This window comes from Poromitra crassiceps (assembly GCF_964638095.1).
Source record: "Poromitra crassiceps genome assembly, chromosome: 3".
NCBI classification, from domain to species: domain Eukaryota; kingdom Metazoa; phylum Chordata; class Actinopteri; order Beryciformes; family Melamphaidae; genus Poromitra; species Poromitra crassiceps.
Genome location: NC_139625.1, coordinates 65,351,005 through 65,376,140, shown reverse-complemented (window position 1 = coordinate 65,376,140; position 25,136 = coordinate 65,351,005). Strand labels below are relative to the sequence as shown.

Sequence of the window (25,136 nt, the reverse complement as noted above, 5' to 3'; positions counted from 1 at the left end):
GGCAGCCAGTACACACATGCTTCATGCACAGCAGCCAGTACACACATGCTCCATGCACGGCAGGCAGTACACACATGCTTCTGGAGGTGCCATGAAATTTGTCCTCTACATTTGACCCATCCTGGCTCGTCCTTCCTCCACGGGCTGGCCAGGCAGGAGCGGTGGGCAGCTGCAGTGAAACGACCGGGGACCAACTTCCGGGGACCGACGATCTTCTGTATGTTTTTAGTGGGGGGTTCATATTGATGTTATATGGAGGAACCCCCAAGGGAGAACATGCAAACTCAACCCCCATAACCCCCATGGACACTAGGCACCGAAGGCATGGGGAGACACCCCCAGTGCCAACACCTTCCCAGGTGGGAATCAAATCCAGGACCTTCTTGCTGTGAAGCAAGAGTGCAAGGCGAGAGCACTACCAGTGAACACTCATCTGAAACCCACACTGAAGAAATAATTTTTAGCAGAGTGGCAGCCAGGGGTGGACTGGGAAAATCATTCAGGCTGGGAAATATACAGTAGCGCCAGATATAGCCGCAGTCAGGCCACTTTTTAAGCAGGGGACTGGGGTCCCGGTCCCCCCCCAGGAAAATCTTTGTTACAAAGACTTAATTTCCTGCATCCTGGTGAATTTTTGTGCACTGCTACCAGAGTGAAAATTACTCAATGACAATGGAGGGGGGGTGTATACTTTTTGTCCAGGGCATAAACCATAAAGGGAAGACAGTAGCTATAGTGCAGGCATTTGTAGGCTTCGTTTGAACATTGGGGGGGGGGGGGGTAGCACATTAAGTGGGGGGTCTGGGGGTCCTCCCTCAGCAAATGTTGAGCGTCAAACACTTAATTCCCCGCATTGTGGTGATTTTATTTTATGCACCTGCAGGCCATTTAGCAGGCCAGGCAACCAAGAAAACTCGGTTGCCTGGCCTCCCTTTGGGGAGTCCGGGCCTGGTGGCAGCTGCTCTAGGCAGTGAGGAACACTTTGTTCACTTGTGCACTTTGGCTAGGGAAAACACGGATGAAATATACGGATGAAGTTTCCCTATAAGCCCTTAAGGAGTGAGGATAGGGAGGCTGATGTCTTAGAGAAACACTCTGACTCGATCTCAGAATCAATCTTAAGATTGTTTCAATTAATAATGTGATGAAAAATTAGTTATTTACATTCAGACCTTGGATAATGATAGAACATTTATATGATCAGGCGGCTTGTTCTCTAGGTGTGGTGCTGGGCGATGAGGTTGCGTAGCTGCTTGAGGACAGTGTCTCTGAGCTTCTGTCTGTCTCTGTCCGTCTTCCTGAATTGGGCGAAGACGTTCTTCCTCCCCGTCTCCCTCATCTTCTCCAGCAGGGCCAGTGCGCTGTGTGGGTTGACCTTCGGGTATTTACAGGTGGGTCAACCATAGTCAGCCACGTAAGTCGACCAATCCCACTGAGTAAACAGGTCCAGTAATTGTCTCAAGTCACTGAAAGCCAGAAGCAATGTGTCACCCTGGAAGCCTGCGACCGGCCTGGCTATGGCAAAACCCTCACACTCGCGGGTGTCGGTGTTGAGCTGGTGCAGCGCTCCCATGGAGATCTGCCTGAGCTCTGGGTCCAGCAGCAGCTGCAGCAGAGAGGTGGAGATGTGCTTACAGGCTGACATGCAGGCCATCTGAGCCACCTTACCAGGCAGGTTGGTGAAGACACTGAAGGTGCTCCTCAGGAAAGCGATCAGGTCGGTCAGGTAGTCACTGGGAGTCAAGCCCCCGCCTCCCTGCACCGTGGCGATCCAATCATAGTCAGCCAGCTGCAGGAATTGGTCGATCTTGGCGTTCAGATTGTTGTAGATCTCTGCCTCGGCTGAGTGACGGGCGTCCTTGAAAGTAGAGGTCCAATACAGCTGGGTAGCATTGGCCGTGTCAGGAGGGACATTGGTGATGTTTGATATAAACTCCTCAAGGTAGTGGCAGGACTGCTCCAGGTGGGTGGTGTTAATGATCACCTGCACCAGCTGTACCAGGCCGACCTTCTTCTTCTTGATAGCGTACTGCAGACAGTGACTGACGGTTCTTGTCAACAACAGGTTGGTCGACTTACGGATCATATCATCTACCTCTGTGGAACTAAGGAGCAGGTCTTCAGAGTATTTCAGGCAGGCGTAGATGAACTCTTTGAGCTGGCAGTAGACTTTGGGCACAAGCTCTGAGAAGGGGAGCTTCTTGGGGAAGGGCAGCTTGTCCAGTTCGGGGTCTTGCAGGGGAAACTGGGACGTGTAGAGTCTGTACTCCTCCTCCGTTGCTACCGGGATTGGACTGTAGTTGTCCTGGTCCAACACCTGCCTGAAGGTGATGTTCCAGCTCTTGAGCAGGATCTCTCCATAGTGCTCCCTCATCTCCAGCAGCATGTCAAACAGCTGGGACACGGGAAAGCCAAAACCCTGCAGTGTGTCAGCAAAGAGGATGATGAGATTCTTCAGATCCAGCACCAGGTCAGGATCGTCACAGTACGAAGAGTGTGTCCTCAGGGTAGCAATGGTTTTGGACAGTGCCAGCTCCCACAACTCCTCTACGTACGCTTTGTTGACCAAACCCCGCGTAGTGTGGAGGATGTGATCCTCCACCACAAAGAACCCAACTATTTGATGGAAGTATCTCCTGTATCCCTCCAGAGTTTCATGCATGTTAGAGTGGGGTTGCAGAACGAGGCGAGCCTGTTTCCTCCTCTGCTTTCTGTAGTAGTTCTCAAACACGTCACGCAAACCCAGTACAGTGTAGATGTGCAGACAGCAATAAACTGGAGAGAAATCCACCAAGTCTTGAGCTCCTGGTACTTCATCCTCATCCTCTTCATCATCCACTTCCAGAATGCTGGAGTCCTGTTCCAACACTGGACTGCCTCCCTGTCCGTCACTCTCCGCCCCTGCCCCCAACTTCGCCTCCTTCCTGCCGTGTCGCCCAATCAGGGCCCTCTGCTGCATGGAGTCCAGCGAGCGCTGCAGCTGGGCCTGCTTTATGGCGGCCTCCCCTATCTTGTCAGAGTGTTTGCGGATGCTCTCTAGGAAGTCCATCAGCTGCGACATGGCCATATCCCGGACGTGGATCCTCAGCTTGGGGATGTTGTCAGCCATGATGGAGCAGAAGCGGTACTGTCCCGCCCTGGGGAGGCACGTGTGCTCCAGCTGCTCCAGGGTCCGCAGCGTCGGGTAGTACCTTTTGGCCCTCATCTGCTCCTGCAGTTTGCTGTACATCTCCAGGACTGGCAGACAGTGTGACAGTTTGTCAATGGCGGTAGCAATGTTCCTCTGCTGCACTCGACACTGGCACAGCTCTTCCATGGAGCTGATGAGCCCCTTGCCATCATCCTGAAGGTGCTGGTTGGTCTCGATCACCTGACTCTTCAGTTTCTGGGCTTCTGCTCGCACTTTGAGCAGCTCTGTGATGGAGTCGACAAAGCCCTGGAAGTGATGGTTGCACATCTTCTCGATCTCCCTGTCATGGTTCCTAATCCGCCCATCCAGCTTCCCCATGAACAGGCCATGCTCCTGGCCGTCATACACTGACCGGAGGGTCGGCCCGATACAGTTGGTGTCGGTGCTCTCTATCTCCCGGAGGATCCGTTCATGCTCGGCGGCTGTCTCCACACTCGCCATCCTGCATGTTGTTCTGCTGTCAACCGAGACTACAAGATCTCTGTATAAGCAGTGAAGCAGAAACGCTGTAGTAATTGCTTGTTGATGTAAATATATATTTTTAGCATCTTGCAGAAATCCTGAATTAAATGTGTAGCACCAGTTTGAGTCTGTTTGAGTGTGATATCATTCTGACCACCTCTACTACTATAATTGAAGAGCTGTCTTATTTGTTCGGAGTTGCGAGGCGCACCGTTGCTCCGATCCCCTCCAAAATTTGCCAAAACACTTTTCAGGGGTGTGGAATGAATCTGGTGGAGGGAAAAAAGATCTACAGTGATATTTTACATTTTTAGGCCTTCACACTCAAAGAGCTATGACATCATCAGTGATGGCACTCGAGCAATCATAGACTGTCATCAGTGATGTCACTCGAGAATTGTGATGTCATCAGTGATTTATGACACTGATGATGTCGTAATGATACATCTTACATGGCAGATTGCATGGTGCGGTCCCACATGAACACCGCCCTACTATCTTACAATAGGGTGGATTCCGACACACACGAACACAATCAACTTCCACAAACACAATCAACATCCACAATGACATCATAGACAAACATGAACACAATCAACATCCACAATCCTATGACATCATCAATGATGATGTCACAGACAATGTGACATCATCACTGATGTCATAGACATTGTGATCATCAGTGATCGATCACAATCAACAAATGCTATCCTGCCTCCCACTGATTGGCCAATTTCCCCTGCTGTCCCGTCATTGCTCTACCCCCTCTGCCTATCTGGGTCAGAGTTGTAGACTAGCACATGCTTCCTCCGATACATGTGCAGTCGCCAGCCGCTTCTTTTCACGTGACAGTGAGGAATTTCACCGGCAGGACGTAGCGAGTTGGAGGATCACCCTATTTCCCCCAGTTCCCCTCCCCACTGAACAAGCCTCCTGACCGACCAGAGGAGGCGCTAGTGCAGTGACCAGGACTGATACCCGACTGGCTTCCCACCCGCAGACACGGCCAATTGTGTCTGTAGGAATGTCTGACCAAGCCGGAAGTGGTCCATTTTGACAAGCAGTCTTTGGATGACAAGTATCACAAAAAAGAAGCAGTTTTTGTTCTCCCCCGTTTCTGCTCTCTCATTTTTCTTTATTTTCTTACAATAAATCCGACCGGTTTAGTTCAATAATTAATTTGAGAATCTGTTTAGTTTAGCTTATTTCTGTTGTTTGTGTCTTTTCCTCTCTCACGTGTTGTGCTATGTGATTTTAGCCACCGTCAACCTAAATTGAGCAGCCTTGCCTTTTCTAGCACGACTCGGTCGGTCTCAGACTCAGCAGGCTTGTATGTGATGATGTCAGTAGGCTGTATGTGATGATGTCAGTAGGCTGTATGTGATGATGTCAGTAGGCTGTATGTGATGATCTCGGGTCTGTTTAGATGGTTTGAATTTTCAGGCCCGTTGAGATGAGGACTCTGTATTGAATTATATAAGTGTGGTTTTGGACATTTCTCAGTTGTTTACTTTGTGGTGTATGGCTATAAGCGATCTATTTTGGCATTCTGTGTGGCGTGGTGCAAGTTGCAACATAGCTGGGAATTGACTGGGATAGGTAGCGCTTCCTTTTACAGTCAATTACTAAGTATTTATCCGGTAAATATATGGTAATTATAGTTTACTAGCAGTGTACCCGGCATCGCCCAGGTTAAATAGACACAAAGCAATAGAACAAGCAATAGCCCTTTGCTTGGCCAGAAATGATGGTGGTGTCCAGGTAGTTTCCAAGACTTTCCAAATGGTTTCCAGGACTATACAACCTGCCCATAACCTTCCCCGCCCAGATCATAACCCACCGCTGTGCAAACTTGCAGCTCGTTTCAACAATGTAATCGATTAGAACCCTGTGATTCTGCCCATAATTGGTTGGATAAAAAGTTGCACAGACAATTGTTTTGCCTAGACAACCATCAGAGGCATATTAAGGAGAGCGGCGCATGTGAGTGGTGCATGTGATTCTCTTCTCGGCTGGTGTACTGATCCAGAGGAGGGGGAGGCAGGCCAGGCAGACAGAGGCTCTCTATTTATAGTGCAGAGCCACAAGATGCAGACGCATTGCAAAGTCTCCTGACGTCACCTGCTTGGGATGGTGGGTGTGATGGAGAGTTTTGATACATTTATGACAAAGACAAAAAAGTGAGTTTGCTAAAAACGTTCCATCTTCTAGAGCTGCAACGATTAATCCATTAGTCAATCGACAGAAAATTTATCGACAACTATTTTGACAATTGATTACCGGTAATCGTTTTGAGTAACTTTTTCTTCTTTTCTTCTTCTTTCTTTTTTTTTTTACAAAAAGTAAAAATTCTCTGTTTACAGCTTCTTAAATAAGAATATTTTCTGGTTTCTTTACTCCTCTATGACAGTAAACTGAATATATTTGGGTTATGGACAAATCAAGACATTTGAGGATGTCATCTTGGGCTTTGGGAAACACTGATTGATATTTTTCACCATTTTTCCTGACATTTTCTAGACTAAACAACTAATCGATTAATTGGGAAAATAATCGACAGATTAATTGATAATGAAAATAATCCTTAGTTGCAGCCTTACTCCATTCCCATTTAATCCAGCCAGGTCAATTGACTGTATTGATATAAATTGAAGAAATAAAAGGTAAAAAGTGTGGAATGGACATAAGGTTGGGCTCCCACAGCCGCTCATCTTCTTCTATCTGTTCATTTATGGCGGTTAGGGCGAGGGCCTGCAGAGGTAATGGCTTGAGGCAGCGGGCATGGTCTCATCTTACTGAAACAGCCTCTCGCCAAAGAGTTGATTTGCCCTAGTTGCTCTCTCTCTACACCAGCTCCTGGCAGAGGGACAGGGAGGCAACCCCCCTCCACACTTGGAAAGCCTCCGCTGACTCTGTTAATGTGCCGTCTCAGTGTTCCCGTTGTTTCTGCTGAGAGTGAGTGGGGGAGCTGATCCGCTGTCTCTGGCATCCATGCTATGATGTAACTCGCTGCATAAGGTGATGGTATAACAGTGCAGGTGCTAGGTGTTCTGACACCTGCCATAAGAGCTCTATGCAAAACTCCATCTCATGTTCTGTCACTGAAAAATATGCACTAACTAACCAGGAATTCTTAAACCCCCAGTGTTTACTCACTGAGCCACAGGGATCCTTATCTTTCATTTATTATTCATTTGGCATGATTTCATATAGAATTGCAGAACTGTTTTTTTACGTGGGGAGATTGTAATCACAGTAACCACACTCGTCATGCTGATTTCTGGTAAATGGAATTAATGTTAATTGACAGAATTCCTAATGTTCCTGGATGGACGCCACCTTGAGAATCGCAAGCATTACAATAACCATCTCAGGTGTTATGGTTTGAGTCTCCCCCTAGTGTTTGAAATGAGTATTCATCAAAACACTATTCTATAATGATAACACTGTGGAGTACACACTGAACAAAGAAACATCAGCATTGTGTCTTTCTATTTTTGTCCTCAGTCAGTGCACATTTAAATTCTATTGTGATAGAAACAGTGTTAATCCAGGTATCGCTATCGGGATGGATTAACATACGAAATATCACATTTTATCACATTTCATACCATACATTGCATAGATTAGTGTCAAATCAGGGTTCCTACACATTTTCCATTTCAAAATTCCATATGTTTCCAGACTTCTCTGTCAGACCATATTTGACATACGTGTACACAAGGGCATCACTTTGTGTTGAAAAGTGGTGGGGACATGTCCCCATTGTAAATAACACCTATGGACACATCACAATTTGGAGGTTTGGGATTTGAGCCTCAGTGAAAAGCTTGGACTTTGAAGAACTTCTCAAGTGAAAACTGAAAAGCTGTGACAGAAATGACTTGACCTTGTGAGACTCAGTGGCTCACAGAGTTTGACAGCTGGGTGACAGTTTTGAGGTTGTGACTTCAGTCAGTTAGAGAGTTTTGAAAGTGGACACCCAGATGAAAGAGAGAGGAAACCACAGACAGCTGAAGTTTTACCGACATTGCAGTCACAAACCCGCGTGCAACTGCAGCCGCTAGGCGTACAACTTCCTTTTGAAAACACAAAACACATAGACTGTCCATTTCTCAGTTTGGGCTTTGGCATCTAATTTGAAAGCGTAAAGAGTGAGGCAGGTGGGATATGAACCAGTGAACAACTACACCCCAAACAGCTGAGCTAGAGACAGCGGCCCCTATCGTTGCATCGGCGCAGTTTCTAGGCCGAGCGGCAGGCGCAGATCAAAGCAGTGGGCGTGGAAAGGCGCACTTGATATCGTCGTGCTGGCGCTAGATGCAGCCCAAAGCATTACAACCACGCCTTTTAGGCGTAAAATTATGCACCGTCATGCTCATTGGATAAGTGCAATAAACGAATCGCACGCTTGCCTTTTTAGCTCCAATTCCAGTGATCCCGCAAAACCAGACGAAAGCCAAACGCTCTGCCCCCCCCCCCCCTCCCTTCATCCAGCCTGTCTGTCTGCATTATAGGCTATTATTCCATATTATTATGCTTCTCAAACCAATCTAACTGCAGTTTCAATACTGCAAGCATGTAAATACGCTACACTATAGCAAGATCAAAGTGAAAATAATGTTCTATGCATCAGCTAGAAAAATATAGCCTATTAGATTGGTGAAAGTTTGTCCAGAAAGATATCATTTTCTCTCGCCTGCTGCAGGAAGGATGATCCACATAAATATACCCTACATTATGTCAAGTCATTGCATAAATGTGTTTTTATTGTAAAACTAAATGTGAAATAGGGCCAAGTTATTGGAGGGACATCACAGTATAGCAGATGCCATTAGAAGCGCGTTCCGAAGCGCGTTCCGCTGTTACTTCTCTAAATCACGTTAACTCGACAAGGGGTATATATAGGCCCAGGAGGACATATATGTTTCACATAGGGTGGTATTTTCATTTCGATGTTTGATTTGGTCCAATATTGAAATGTTGACAATGGCAGGCTGTGTTACCATTACACATTAATTTAGAACTACCTTTTATATCTATTTTGGCTCATTTGGTGGCTATTTAGTAGCGAAATGAAGAAACACAATGCATGCTGGGAACTCAGAGAGAGAGAGAGAGAGAAGGGTGACAGAGAAGAAGCAGTGAAGGCACAGAATAGGCGTGCTTTTCAAAAGCGCAAAGCGCTAAATGTAGGCCAGGTCCCAAGATATCACTAGGCTGGTATTTAGCGCCGACACGCCCACTTTGGGACTGCGCCACGCCCATTCGGCCTAAAGCGCATTTGGCAGCCTAAAGCCTATTGCTATCTTGCCGAAACAGGCGCAAGGCACGTTTTTTTGCGGTTAAGGCCCGTAATAGCGCCGATGGCCTGTGGGAGAATAGAGCCCAGCACCTCTGTCCAGTCTCCTTCATCAGCTTATTGATATCAGTGTTCAAACTACTGATGATAAAGATACATCACTGCTGGCATCTTACAGCCAGCAGCTTATCATGTGAACATTTCTAAAGCCAGCATGGTGACGCAGTGGTAACGCCCTCACAGCAAGAAGGTCCTGGGTTCGATTCTCCCCTGGTACGCTCATGTCCTCAGTGCCTACTGCCCAGGTGGGCTCGTCAAAAGGGCCTTTCTGTGTGGAGTTTGCATGTTCTCCCCGTGCTCCACTGGGGTTGAACCCCCCGCTAAATCCATTTAAAGAAAAGTCTGACACAGGGATTTAACCAACAACCTTCTGCACCACACCGTTTATCTAGGTGAGCTACAGCGCACTTCCTTTGGCATAGAGCTGGGCAATAGTATGGAAGAAAAGTCATATCTCTGTATTTTTAGGCTGAATGGTGATACACGATATATATGTCTGTATTTTCTACAAATGGGCTAAATGTTCAGCTGTAAGTCAAAGCAACATGTGAGATGTAGGCTTGACGATATGGACAAAATCAAATATCACAATATTTTTGATCAAATACCTCGATATCGCAACAATATTGTAGGGATGATTATTGGTGCTTTCATAAAATATTTACACAATGATATTTTTGCTAAAGACTCATCATATGGTTTCTGCTATTTGGTCGCATGGTCAGACCTGTTTTTGTTTTTGCCTCAGAGAAAAGTAGGGCAAAAGATAATACCAGTCATCAGATCATCAGTTATAGGGATGACAGTTTAATAAACCTATTCTTGAAGATGAAGGCAAGATGAAACTGCATTGATCCCTATGGGGAAATTGGGTCATTGCAGCAGCAAAAGTAATAGGATTTAGAGCGGGGGGTGGGGGGGTATAACAGAAGCACGAAATAAGATATAATCAATGGAAAACAACAAATAAAAACACAATGAATAAAAAGCAATGAAATAGAATCTAAGCATATGCAGGTGATAATTTAAACACTTGAAGGAAACCATGGCACACTTGAGGATGTAACGTTCATAAGCTGACAGAAAGGGCTGGCATATTATAGGATGTAACGTTCATAAGCTGAAAGAAAGGGCTGGCATATTATAGGATGTAATGTTCATAAGCTGAAAGAAAGGGCTGGCATATTATAGGATGTAACGTTCATAAGCTGAAAGAAAGGGCTGGCATATTATAGGATGTAACATTCATAAGCTGAAAGAAAGGGCTGGCATATTATAGGATGTAATGTTCATAAGCTGAAAGAAAGGGCTGGCATATTATAGGATGTAACGTTCATAAGCTGAAAGAAAGGGCTGGCATATTATAGGATGTAACATTCATAAGCTGAAAGAAAGGGCTGGCATATTATAGGATGTAATGTTCATAAGCTGAAAGAAAGGGCTGGCATATTATAGGATGTAACATTCATAAGCTGAAAGAAAGGGCTGGCATATTATAGGATGTAACGTTCATAAGCTGAAAGAAAGGGCTGGCATATTATAGGATGTAATGTTCATAAGGTGAAAGAAAGGGCTGGCATATTATAGGATGTAATGTTCATAAGCTGAAAGAAAGGGCTGGCATATTATAGGATGTAACGTTCATAAGCTGAAAGAAAGGGCTGGCATATTATAGGATGTAACGTTCATAAGCTGAAAGAAAGGGCTGGCATATTATAGGATGTAACATTCATAAGCTGAAAGAAAGGGCTGGCATATTATAGGATGTAACGTTCATAAGGTGAAAGAAAGGGCTGGCATATTATAGGATGTAACATTCATAAGCTGACAGAAAGGGCTGGCATATTATAGGATGTAACGTTCATAAGCTGAAAGAAAGGGCTGGCATATTATAGGATGTAATGTTCATAAGGTGAAAGAAAGGGCTGGCATATTATAGGATGTAATGTTCATAAGGTGAAAGAAAGGGCTGGCATATTATAGGATGTAACATTCATAAGCTGAAAGAAAGGGCTGGCATATTATAGGATGTAACATTCATAAGCTGACAGAAAGGGCTGGCATATTATAGGATGTAACATTCATAAGCTGACAGAAAGGGCTGGCATATTATAGGATGTAATGTTCATAAGCTGAAAGAAAGGGCTGGCATATTATAGGATGTAATGTTCATAAGGTGAAAGAAAGGGCTGGCATATTATAGGATGTAATGTTCATAAGGTGAAAGAAAGGGCTGGCATATTATAGGATGTAACATTCATAAGCTGAAAGAAAGGGCTGGCATATTATAGGATGTAACATTCATAAGCTGACAGAAAGGGCTGGCATATTATAGGATGTAACATTCATAAGCTGACAGAAAGGGCTGGCATATTATAGGATGTAATGTTCATAAGCTGAAAGAAAGGGCTGGCATATTATAGGATGTAATGTTCATAAGGTGAAAGAAAGGGCTGGCATATTATAGGATGTAATGTTCATAAGGTGAAAGAAAGGGCTGGCATATTATAGGATGTAATGTTCATAAGGTGAAAGAAAGGGCTGGCATATTATAGGATGTAACATTCATAAGCTGACAGAAAGGGCTGGCATATTATAGGATGTAATGTTCATAAGCTGAAAGAAAGGGCTGGCATATTATAGGATGTAACGTTCATAAGCTGAAAGAAAGGGCTGGCATATTATAGGATGTAATGTTCATAAGCTGAAAGAAAGGGCTGGCATATTATAGGATGTAATGTTCATAAGCTGAAAGAAAGGGCTGGCATATTATAGGATGTAATGTTCATAAGCTGAAAGAAAGGGCTGGCATATTATAGGATGTAATGTTCATAAGCTGAAAGAAAGGGCTGGCATATTATAGGATGTAATGTTCATAAGCTGAAAGAAAGGGCTGGCATATTATAGGATGTAATGTTCATAAGCTGAAAGAAAGGGCTGGCATATTATAGGATGTAATGTTCATAAGCTGAAAGAAAGGGCTGGCATATTATAGGATGTAACGTTCATAAGCTGAAAGAAAGGGCTGGCATATTATAGGATGTAACATTCATAAGCTGACAGAAAGGGCTGGCATATTATAGGATGTAATGTTCATAAGCTGAAAGAAAGGGCTGGCATATTATAGGATGTAACATTCATAAGCTGAAAGAAAGGGCTGGCATATTATAGGATGTAACGTTCATAAGCTGAAAGAAAGGGCTGGCATATTATAGGATGTAATGTTCATAAGCTGAAAGAAAGGGCTGGCATATTATAGGATGTAACGTTCATAAGCTGAAAGAAAGGGCTGGCATATTATAGGATGTAACGTTCATAAGCTGAAAGAAAGGGCTGGCATATTATAGGATGTAACATTCATAAGCTGAAAGAAAGGGCTGGCATATTATAGGATGTAACGTTCATAAGCTGAAAGAAAGGGCTGGCATATTATAGGATGTAATGTTCATAAGCTGAAAGAAAGGGCTGGCATATTATAGGATGTAATGTTCATAAGCTGAAAGAAAGGGCTGGCATATTATAGGATGTAACGTTCATAAGCTGAAAGAAAGGGCTGGCATATTATAGGATGTAATGTTCATAAGCTGAAAGAAAGGGCTGGCATATTATAGGATGTAACATTCATAAGCTGAAAGAAAGGGCTGGCATATTATAGGATGTAACATTCATAAGCTGAAAGAAAGGGCTGGCATATTATAGGATGTAATGTTCATAAGCTGACAGAAAGGGCTGGCATATTATAGGATGTAACGTTCATAAGGTGAAAGAAAGGGCTGGCATATTATAGGATGTAATGTTCATAAGCTGACAGAAAGGGCTGGCATATTATAGGATGTAATGTTCATAAGCTGAAAGAAAGGGCTGGCATATTATAGGATGTAACGTTCATAAGGTGAAAGAAAGGGCTGGCATATTATAGGATGTAACATTCATAAGCTGAAAGAAAGGGCTGGCATATTATAGGATGTAACGTTCATAAGCTGAAAGAAAGGGCTGGCATATTATAGGATGTAATGTTCATAAGCTGAAAGAAAGGGCTGGCATATTATAGGATGTAACGTTCATAAGCTGAAAGAAAGGGCTGGCATATTATAGGATGTAATGTTCATAAGCTGAAAGAAAGGGCTGGCATATTATAGGATGTAATGTTCATAAGCTGAAAGAAAGGGCTGGCATATTATAGGATGTAACGTTCATAAGGTGAAAGAAAGGGCTGGCATATTATAGGATGTAATGTTCATAAGGTGAAAGAAAGGGCTGGCATATTATAGGATGTAACGTTCATAAGCTGACAGAAAGGGCTGGCATATTATAGGATGTAACGTTCATAAGCTGACAGAAAGGGCTGGCATATTATAGGATGTAACATTCATAAGCTGAAAGAAAGGGCTGGCATATTATAGGATGTAACATTCATAAGCTGAAAGAAAGGGCTGGCATATTATAGGATGTAACGTTCATAAGGTGAAAGAAAGGGCTGGCATATTATAGGATGTAATGTTCATAAGCTGAAAGAAAGGGCTGGCATATTATAGGATGTAACATTCATAAGCTGACAGAAAGGGCTGGCATATTATAGGATGTAACATTCATAAGCTGACAGAAAGGGCTGGCATATTATAGGATGTAACGTTCATAAGCTGAAAGAAAGGGCTGGCATATTATAGGATGTAACGTTCATAAGCTGAAAGAAAGGGCTGGCATATTATAGGATGTAACATTCATAAGCTGACAGAAAGGGCTGGCATATTATAGGATGTAACGTTCATAAGCTGAAAGAAAGGGCTGGCATATTATAGGATGTAACATTCATAAGCTGACAGAAAGGGCTGGCATATTATAGGATGTAACGTTCATAAGCTGAAAGAAAGGGCTGGCATATTATAGGATGTAACGTTCATAAGCTGACAGAAAGGGCTGGCATATTATAGGATGTAACGTTCATAAGCTGACAGAAAGGGCTGGCATATTATAGGATGTAACGTTCATAAGGTGAAAGAAAGGGCTGGCATATTATAGGATGTAACGTTCATAAGCTGACAGAAAGGGCTGGCATATTATAGCACCAGTTTCATCATGAGTGGTGATGATTATGGTCATTAGGCTTTTAATCAACATGGCAATTACTACAGCAACACTAACAAACTGAAAAACAACCAACATCGTTAGTAGGACCACAAGGGGCCTTGTTTAAAGAAAGGTCTTCTGAATTAATTTCTTCTTACAAATACATAGAGGAATGACATTTACCATCAGGCCAGCAGCCAAACAGGATCATTCTACAATATGTGACGATGGCACACTTGCTGATTTACATATCTGACAGCAGACAGGTATGGAGCAGAGTTCCTACAGGTCCTTGAAAGTTTGTGAATTTGAGAGAAAAAATCAAGGCCTTGAAAGTTTTTGAAAATAAACATAAATAGACATGGGTCAATGAAAGTGCTTGAATTTATATATTTTGTGCAAGAATAGATTTTATTTATTTATTATTAATCAGTTGAGAATTGTTCACACCACAAGCCTCTCTTCTCTTTTTAATTGTATGTGAGCCTCTGTAAAGCCTGCTAGTTCTCATTATTAAAATTCTCAGTGTTAAACAGTACCGTAAATTCCGGACTATAAGGCGCACCGGTGTATAAGCCGCACCTTCAAAGTTGACTATTTTTTTCTTATATAAGCCGCACCGGACTATAAGCCGCGGGTGTTTTAATGGTATTTTTTGTTTTTTTTACAGTGCACAGTGTCCGCGGTGTGGTGAAAAGAGGGCAAGAGAGGAAATTAAAACAGAAGTGGATTTATAGTTAGAAAGAGTGCTAAAGAAGAGAGAATTCCGTTTTTTATTTTTTTATTTTAGTTACTCACAGTACTATTGACCAGTCCAACTCAAAAGATATTCGGCAGTTTCACTTTGAGCTCTTGTTCCGCCGCTGTCCATCAATGGTTATGACGAGTCTCGCTGGGTACAGTACGCCAAAGCGATATCCATTGACTTTAACCTTTTCGATGATGCTGTTGTATGTTGCGCGTTTCTGTTGCACCAACGCGGAGAGGTCCAGCCGGACGAAAAAGCGCGTACCCTCCCAGGTGAGGGGCTTCTTCCCCGCAGCCTGGAGGATGAGTTGACGGTCGGGCCAGCGGAGTAGGCAGATGAAGATGGCCCTCGGTGGCAGGCCGGGGTCTGGACGTGGCCGAGGCGCCCGGTGTGCCCTGTCCACCTCTGGTGGTTTCTCGCCTTCCTTCAGGTCCAGGATGTAACACAGGATTTTGCCACGAAAGCGTCCATGTCACCAATCTCAGCTCCCTCTTTTACATTGATCAGGCGAATGTTATTTCTTTTACTCCTGCTGATTAAGTCATCAACCTGCGTGTGCAGCGTTTCGATGTTTTTGCATTTTATCCACTTTCGGACTCACTGTGTTGTTTTTGTCCTCCAGTGCGCTGATGCGCTTTTCCGCATTAGAAACTATGTTCACGGTTGCATTATTTTCTTTAGTGAGTGAGTGGATGGACTTCTGCACGTTTTCAAACTTGTTTTCAAGCTGCTCAAACCTCTGAGCGATGTCGGACTTAATCGATAGTGTTTCACGGAGTAAAAGTTTAGCCCAAGCCGTGTATCTCCAGCCTCCAGCAGGTGAGTCATTTCCTCATTCATGGCAGTGATTGCTTCGTCTTTTTCTTTCTGCTTACCTGTGTTGTGTTATGTTATGTTATGTTATGTTGTTAAAAGAGGGCAAGAGAGGAAATTAAAACAGAAGTGGATTTATAGTTAGAAAGAGTGCTAAAAAAGAGAGATTTTTTTTTTTTTGGGGGAAAAAATCCATAGATAAGCCGCACCGTTATATAAGCCGCAGGGGCCAAAAAAGGCCAAAAAACGGGAAAAAAGCCGCGGCTTATAGTCCGGAATTTACGTAATTAACCTTGACCCCTGTCTCAAACTATGCCTTGTTAGGTCCTTGAATTAAGGCGATTGGGTCTGGAAAGTCCTTGAATGGGATGTTTACGAAGGTGTGGGAACCCTGATAGAGGACTGATGTGAGAGATTAGTGCTCCAGATACACATGGGGAGGAAACATCAGTAGCTCAGCAGGGGGCTCATCTCCTGTTTGTCTTCAGTATGTAAATCAGTCCTGATTAGCAACGATAATTATTTCCCCAATAAAAGCCTCAAGAGCATTTACAACTCCAAACAACTTCTGCAAGGTCAACTAGTTTTTGGTTTATGTCGGTGTTGTCACCAGACTGCACAAAAGCTGCTCTCCTGTGAGCTGACCGGAGCAGAAAGCTACAGCTCTCTCCTTATCGTTTGTTCTTCTCTGCCTATCCGTTTCTCTGAGTCACTCCACAGACCAGTCTGGAGATCAGTCAGCTTTGTGGTGTCGTCATACATAATGCTCATACATAATACCTTGATGCATCTTTCAGAAACATACCTCAAGTTCACCTTCAACTTCATCTTAAAATTACTTCTAATTGTGAGCATACCTGATTGCAAAAAAAGAAAAGAAAAGAAAAGTATAACTGAGTACACATGCAACTTCATATATAATAACAATAATAATAATATAATATAACTGAGTACACATGCAACTTCATATATAATAACAATAATAATAATATAACTGAGTACACATGCAACTTCCCTATAGTGCCATAGGAATTTGTAAATATGTGACCCAATCTGGACAGGCAGGTTTGTTTATTTTGGTACTTTTGCATTCATATGTTATAATGGTATATTGCATTATAGTGGTCAATACATTATTTGTTATCAATTGGTTATTCACTGATGCTACCAGATGGTTTGTTTTCACATAACCATCTGGGAACGAGTTGCTTGGGAAACCGTTTCAAACGGCAGCCACTTTCAAAAAATGTCTGGCAGGTGATTGGATGAACTATCTGTCCATCAGATCTATCACATCTAGCATGGGCTCACTCTCGCCATCTTCACACCTAAAGCCCGCCCGCAGCTGCCTCATAGGTCACTGATTGGTGCGAACCACTGGTGGTTCGGATTCAAACCAATAGATTGGAGCGTGGCAAAATGGATTTGTCGTGTGATTGTGATCTCATGATCTCACGCGAAACTTGTGCAAGGTTATCAAGCAAGTGCAATTTGATCAAAGCTTTTATCATGTAAAATTGGTCCTAATTGAGCCTGGGACAGTTCATGGTGTTTATTTGCCATTACATACTGTCTTTTTTGCTTCCTCCGCCCACCACAGACTGGAGTCCCAGATGACAGCGGACATCCAGGCCATCCTGCAATTGCTTCAGAGGCAAACCACCTCCGGTCCCCCGGCCTACAGCACCGTCACCTCCAGTCCCGAGTACCAGAGGCCGGCTATCAGGGTGCAGCCGGTGTCAGCCATCGAGACAGACCTCAGCCTCGGCCCCGCACCGCCCCTGCCCCAGGTACACCAGAGCCCACGGGGAGGGGGAGAGCCTGCCCTATGACCTTTATCGACATCTAGTGGCAAGCTGTAGGAATTGCAACAGCTGCTGAATCTCATTTGAGGAGTATGTGAACTCCAAGGCCTCACCCTACTCTGAGAGGCAGCTTGTCTAATGTGTTGTGCGTATCATGTGGAGAAACACTCACACAGAACGAAAGACAACAAGGAAGAACAGGGGTGAAAACCAGGCTGGAACAGTGTTGTACTGTCACCAGAATTGCCACATCATCTTCTGTTGTCATGGAAAACACAAGAAAATAATCTTTGCTATTCATGAATCCAGCCATGTGTTTGAGTATGTCAGCAATTTGACTAAAATCCATTCTGTATAAAAAAAAGAAGAATTATCGACTGGGTGCTGCAGTGGTTTCCCCCGAGTGAGGAGGAGGGAACGTAAAAACACAAGAGATTCAGCTGTTGATAGAGCGCTGGTACAGTCTCTGATACAGCCCCCTCCCATTCCCTTGAATTATGGTGCAGTGTAAGGATGGCTTTACATGGTGAAACTTTCAGGCAACTCGTTGCAGGTTGCAAATTGCATGAAACATAATTTTCATCCAACTTGACATTTACACAAAGCAATAAAAAAAAATCAAGTCTCATGCAACACTTGTTTCACTAAAGCGGCTAGCTAGATTGTAATGTTTCATCTGTCATATTGTTTTTCCTTTTCTCTCTCCAAGTGGGGAGTGTCATTCATTCATTGTAACTTGCATCTTTGTATCTTATTTTGTATCGTTTTCTAGCTGGACATAATATCAATTTGCACGTGTTGTATCGGGTTCTTCTGCCACTGGCTGGCTACTTTCTTTCATTATGGCTGTCCCGGAGAGATCCATCAGTGCATTAATAGCCTACTTATCAGTGTTTTGATTGGCTGTTGCATGAAACTAGTTTCACAAACTTGAGAGTTTTGCAACTGTTGCAGCTGAGTTTCAGACACCTTTCAAGTGCTTTGCAGAGGCAATGCAAATCATTTGCAACTTAGTTTCACCTCAGTTTCAACCAACTAAAGTTGCGTGAAAGTTTCAGCGTGTAAAGCCAGCCTAAAGCCAGCCTAACCACAAACATTACAGTCACGTTGGCAGGTGCATCCATGTGCAAGTTGGGGGGAGGGGGGGGTTTGCCAAACTGGTTTTGTCTAAACAGTGCACACACACTTCCATGGCAGCTGGTTTTGTCTAAACAGTGCACACACACTTCCATGGCAGCTGTCTGCACGGTTTCCTTTGATATGCCTGTCCTCTCTTTCTATGCCAACTCATTGGCGGATGCCCATTGTACTTTGTGTCTCTCAGAGCCCTGACCCAGAAAACGCACAGAACAAATCCAAAGACTCCTCCCCGGTCCTCCTCCACACAGAGACTCTTCCAGATGGAAACTTTGCCGGACTGCTAGAGAGGGACGAGGACACCGAGCAGAGACACATACAAAACACAGACTCTCTACAGCAGCAGCAACAACAACAACAACAACAACAACAACAGCCACATAGGTCCCTCTTCCCTTCAGTCCGACAAGCCTCGCTCCCGGACGTCCCGCCCAGCAGCTCAGGAATGTTGGGACTTCACAGGCCAGTTTCTGACCCGGGGATTCCAGGGAAATAGACCTCTCCAGTCCTACACCCCAAACGTCTATCCCTACCAACGTGGCCTGTATACCCAGAATGCCTTGCAGCCCGAAGAAGGCCGAGATAAAAGCTACAAATCTCTTCAAACATATTTCATTGCATTTTTATTTTTGTTTCAGGGATGTTGGTTGTTACTTGGTTTAGGGTTAAGTTTAGGGTATATGGTTTTCTTTTTTAATTATGAGCAGACCGTAACTTTAACCAAATTGTTTTACTTGTGTAACGATAACCGTAATAACCAACCTTTGGGACATAATTTTACATTTTCAAATAAGAAAAACATTTGTTAAAATTTAAGTATGGCTCACCTGGGAATCAAACCCCAGGCTCCCACACCACAGGAGAACGCCTAACCCCTATGCCAAAGGCCCCAACGATAATTTCAGACTAACGTTTTTCTCAACCATGACCAAACCCTAACCAAGTTATATTACTTGCCTAATCCTAACCGTAACAACCAACATCCTTAAAACAAAAATTTTAATGCAGTGAAATATGTTTGAAGAGTTTTGTGGCATTTAGTTGTTCCTCCGTCAATCCTGACGGGAGCTCGGCCTTCTTCGGGCCCCAAGGCATTCTGTATGCAGGCCACGTCCGTAGGGATAGATGCTCCCCACCCAAACCACCCCCCCCCCCCCCCCCACCCCTTTTAACAGTGACTGGAGGTCTTCTCTCTCAAGTTTGACTCAGGGTCTAAGAAAGAGACTGAATATGCAAAGGAAAAAAACTAACTGTAGACTTTCTTCCATTCCTTTTGGGAATATCTGTCAGCCCCGGCCCCTCCAACTATCTAATTTAGATGTATAAAGTCCATTTATACAGAGGTATTTATACGCTATATTATTAACATAATGTATAGTGATAATTTACCGTGTACTTATTTCAAATAGAACACTGCCAGCAACACAAGGCACCTAACGTGCTCTTTCTAAAAGAGATATGCATGTCGTTTTTTCCCCACGTTTTTCCTTTTCTGTTGCATGTTCCACACACACATTGCAACTCATCGGGCAATCAGGTGTGATTTTGGCATGCTTACAGACTACTGTAGCTAACCAGTCTCCTTTTATACAACTCCCCGCTTCAAAGGGACAAACCTACTTGAAAACCTCTTTCGGAGGCATTTCTGTCTAAAACACCTTGACGTCAGTTCATCTTTTCAGCACCTCCAGAAGAGCCCATGCAACACGTTCAGGCTGACGAGTATCACGCTATATACAGTATTTTGTGTGCCTACTGTTTAGTACACCACATTGCCACAACTCTTAAGAGATATTTAAAATCAGAATCACTTCTTATTCAATTCTAAATACAGGACACAAAGTAATAATATTAAAGGATAACTTCACCCAAAAATGGAAATTCAGTCATTATCTACTCACCCCCATGCCGGTAGAAGGTCGGATGAAGTTTTTTAGTCCAAAAAAAGGGGGGGGGGAATCATGGAGTTTCGCAGGGAAATGGGGTTTCAGTATTCTCCAAAACAACTGAAGTGAATGGTGACCAACTTTCAAACATAAAAACACACACACACACACACACCAAAAAATAACAATGGCTCCATACTGATCTACAGGCATAATCCAAGTCTTCAAAAGCCCCAAGTTGACTTGGCCCAACTTTTTAGCTGAAATCCTGACTGTATCCAGGTAGCTCCAAGCTACGTTCACGTCCATTCGCACCCCGTCTAAAGTGGTCGTACATGCACTGTTTGACTTTGACTGGATCTCAACTGCTCCATTGAATCACTCCGTGCAGTCCAGGTGTGTAGTGAACACATTTCACCAGAGAATTACCATCCAATAATCCAGGAAAGAAAACCAGAAATACTACTAGCAGCACATGTACATGCATGGGCCCACTTCAGACAGCCTGCGCGTGGATGTGAACAAGGTTCAGAGCTACCAGTGGATACAGTGAAGATTTAGGCTTAAAAATTTAGTAAATGGTATCTTTTCAAGTCAACTTGGCATGTCGGAGCTTTTGAAGAGTTGGATTACACCTGTGGAGCAGTATGGAGCCTTTTTTGTTATGTTTGAAAGTTGGTCACCATTCACTTCAGTTGTTTGGAAGAATACTGCAACGCTGTTTCCTTGGGAAACTCCACAAAGTTTTTTTTTTACGAAAAACTTCCGACCTTGCAGCGCATAACTCATCAAAAGATATTTAGAAATAATGGTCATACCTATTTTTCTAAAACAGAATATTTAATTTGCCATTATTTTTCTATCTACCTTATTTAAACAGTGTTTTTAAAAACCCGATGTTAGAATGGTGAGTAGATGACTGAATTTTCTTTTCTTTTTTGTGAACTTTTCCTTTAACATGTGTAGAGGCTGTGTGAACATCAACATCCCATAGCACAACCAAGACTTTTAACAGTCTACGAAAGCAATAATGACAACATAATACAGGAAATTAACTCAAAATCACAGTATATTTCTAGAGGTTAATATGCTCTGGAAAAACTTTTATATAACCTGAGCTAAAAAAAAGAGAAAGAGAGAGAACTGCCTATGAGATTTATGTTGTGAATTAATTTGCTTGCAAATGTCAGACACACTGTTGTTTAAGATTCGTATGTGTACTTTTACACACCCTTCGACTTTCTCACACAAGACGTTTCATTTGCAATGGGTCATTGTTGGGAGACAAAAGACAAATTGAAAAATCATGCTTAAACAAGTTGTGTATTTTAGTGTAGTTTTGAAAACATAATGAGACCAAAACTTATAATTACCATGTAACCAACTGCATTGTATCAACCTTATGTAAGCATGGCCGTGGGGTGTTTAAGACTGCTGGACATGAAGCAAACATCCTGGACACTTCATAGCTGGAGCAAACTGAGACGACCCCACACACAAGTTTTTTGACTCAATTCTGTTGTGTACGCATGCTTTAGGTCTTCCATTATCTTCTTGAAAAATACTATTTTGTAAAGAAAAGAAAATGCATCACTAACACGGTAACATCAGAAACAAAGGAAAAAAATCATGTTTTGGGATGAGCAAGAAGCTCAGCCTTCTATAGCCTTAGCTTTATTAGCCTGCTCTAGCCTTTACAAATGACATGTAAATCCTACAGTACATCCAATGCAAGAAAATACGCTTTTCTACAGTCACAGATGTAAATGTATTGAACCATTTTAAACTTTATAATGGGTGAACTGCATGATGAAAACGAGTTAGTCATTTTAGTTTTATAACATACCGGTACCTACATCAATTCCAACACAAACTCATGTATTGCATGCACTGCACTTGACAAAAAAATATAAAATCTCAATCAACTGTCTGACCTGTAGTGAGATGGAAGGTGCAGCGCATAACTCATCAAAAGATATTTAGAAATAATGGTCATACCTATTTTTCTAAAACAGAATATTTAATTTGCCATTATTTTTCTATGTACCTTATTTAAACCGTGTTTTTAAAAACCCGATGTTAGAATGGTGTGAACTGGTAATGGGATGATGATGATAAATGCGATGCATATCTTCTAAATGTAGCAAGCAAAGGATTTCAGTGATGAAGAAAAGTTGGAGCTGGGTGTTGCATTTATGTTGTTTCAAAATGGCTTGGTTTTAATAGAGAGCCAAAGTCATGCCCACTTCCAGTTTAGGCATACGCACTAGAGCCATTCGTCCGCCATTCTTTTTTCCATCTACATTTGGTAAAATGTGTATACAAAGTTTGACTTGGTCAAACCAAGTGATTCAGCTTTATTTGAAATCATGACAGACGATAGAACATTACTCTCGGACCAACTTAAAACCAAAACCTAGATTTTTTTTTTATCCTCAATTTTTTAAGGTCTCTCGTGATTCCAAATATAGCTGAATCGCTTGGTTTGAACCAAGTAAAACTATTTTTATAAGCATTTTATGAAATGTACTTGGAAAAAAGAATGGCGGACGAATGGCTCTGGTTCGTATGCCTAAACTGGAAGTGGGCATGATTTTGGCACTATTGATATTGCACATCGATTTTCATGTCGTCTCTACAGAGATTCTGCAGTGCATACAGACTTTCCCAGTGTTGATTCTCAGCTGAATAGGGAGTATGCGGTGAATTGAAAGAGGCGACCACTTTACTGTTGTGTAAAACACGTTTGATTTCCTTAGACCGCCTCACTCCGATAACGGTTGGTTACATTGTAACCCAGGTTCCTGAGTGAAGAGACTATCTTTCCCTACTACATTTACAATGTATAGCCTATGGGATTTACCCTGATCAGAGGCAGCTGATGTGAATTACTCTTTAAGACACTTCACCTGGATGGGGCCCTGATTAGGCTATATCAGCACCACGCTTCCTTGATTTTCACAGCAAGCAGTTTGACGTGTCTTGGCATTTGAGTTACCGGCATGTGCGCCGTTGAGTTATGTATGTTTAGCGTGTGCGGAGTTGAATTATGTATGTTTAGCGTGTGCAGAGTTGAGTTATGTATGTTTAGCGTGTGTGGGGTTGAATCATGTATGTTTAGCGTATGTGGGGTTGAGGTATGTATGTTTAGCATGTGTGGGGTTGAGTCATGTATGTTTAGCATGTGTGGGGTTGAGTCATGTACATTTAGCATGTGTGGAGTTGTTATGTATGTTTAGCATGTGCGGAGTTGTTATGTATGTTTAGCATGTGCGGAGTTGTTATGTATGTTTAGCATGTGCGGAGTTGTTATGTATGTTTAGCGTGTGTGGGGTTGAGTCATGTATGTTTACCGTGTGTGGGGTTGAGTCATGTACGTTTAGCATGTGGGGTTGAGTTATGTATGTTTAGTGTGTGTGGGGTTGAGTTATGTATGTTTAGCGTGTGTGGGGTTGAGTCATGTACGTTTAGCATGTGTGGGGGGTTGAGTCATGTATGTTTAGCATGTGTGGGGTTGAGTCATGTACGTTTAACGTGTGTGGAGTTGAGTTATGTAATATGTATGTTTCGCATGTGTGGGGTTGAGTTATGTATGTTTAGAGTGTGTGGGGTTGAGTCATGTATGTTTAGCATGTGTGGGGTTGAGTCATGTACGTTTAGCATGTGTGGGGTTGAGTCATGTATGTTTAGCGTGTGGGGTTGAGGTATGTATGTTTAGCATGTGTGGGGTTGAGTTATGTATGTTTAGCATGTGTGGGGTCGAGTTATGTATGTTTAGCATGTGTGGAGTTGAGTCATGTATGTTTAGCATGTGCGGAGTTGAGTTATGTATGTTTAGCATGTGTGGGGTTGAATCATGTATGTTTAGCATGTGTGGGGTTGAGGTATGTATGTTTAGCGTGTGTGGGGATGAGTTATGTATGTTTAGCATGTGTGGGGTTGAGTTATGTATGTTTAGCATGTGTGGGGTTGAGTTATGTATGTTTAGCATGTGTGGGGTTGACAACAGTGTGCATCCAAATGCCAAGACACATCAAACTGCTTGCCGTGAAAATCAAGAAAGCAAGGGGGCTGTGCCTGCGTGGTGCTGATATACAGTAGACTGTTTCAGCGAAATTCTGTTGCTAGGTAACAGTTTGGACTCAAGTTTATTTCCTGTCAGTTATTGTATTAGCAAACACTGCAACAGGATGACTAGGGCCAATTTAGAATGTTTGAACAGATACGGTCTATAGCAGTGTAACAACCTTGCCCTACTCAGGAGCCACATTGGAAGGGGGAAAATGTCTTTGCAAGAGCCACAATCCAAAAACGGCCCTTTCCTCCCTTTTATTTTTTTAAGAGTTTTATTTATTTATTTTAAGTAGGACTTAAAAGAGCCACAACTACCCATAAAGGAGCCGCATGTGGCTCTAGAGCCTCGGATTGAGTATCACTGGTCTAGCCTCAGATTAATCAGAGTGCGGCCCCATCCAGAGTAATTAAGCAGCTGCCGCTGATCAGAGTAAAACCTATACAGTATACATTACATTCGAAATGTAGTAGGGAGAGATAGGCTCGACATGAAAGAGAACATGCAGATCTGATTAAATGGTTTGTAGAGTAAGGAATGATGAAATTTCCCCAGCTTTTCAGAAGAAGACAATTAGATTAATTGATGTTTTGT

At 42.9% G+C, this 25,136-nt stretch overlaps 1 pseudogene across 1 annotated transcript; it reads right to left on the bottom strand.

Moving 5' to 3' along the window:
• Window positions 1–1,216: 1,216 nt before the first annotated feature.
• Window positions 1,217–3,637, bottom strand: LOC310774331 (exocyst complex component 6B pseudogene; annotated as a pseudogene). The gene has a single exon. The product of its transcript is annotated as an exocyst complex component 6B pseudogene (transcript).
• Between the last annotated feature and the right edge of the window lie 21,499 nt (window positions 3,638–25,136).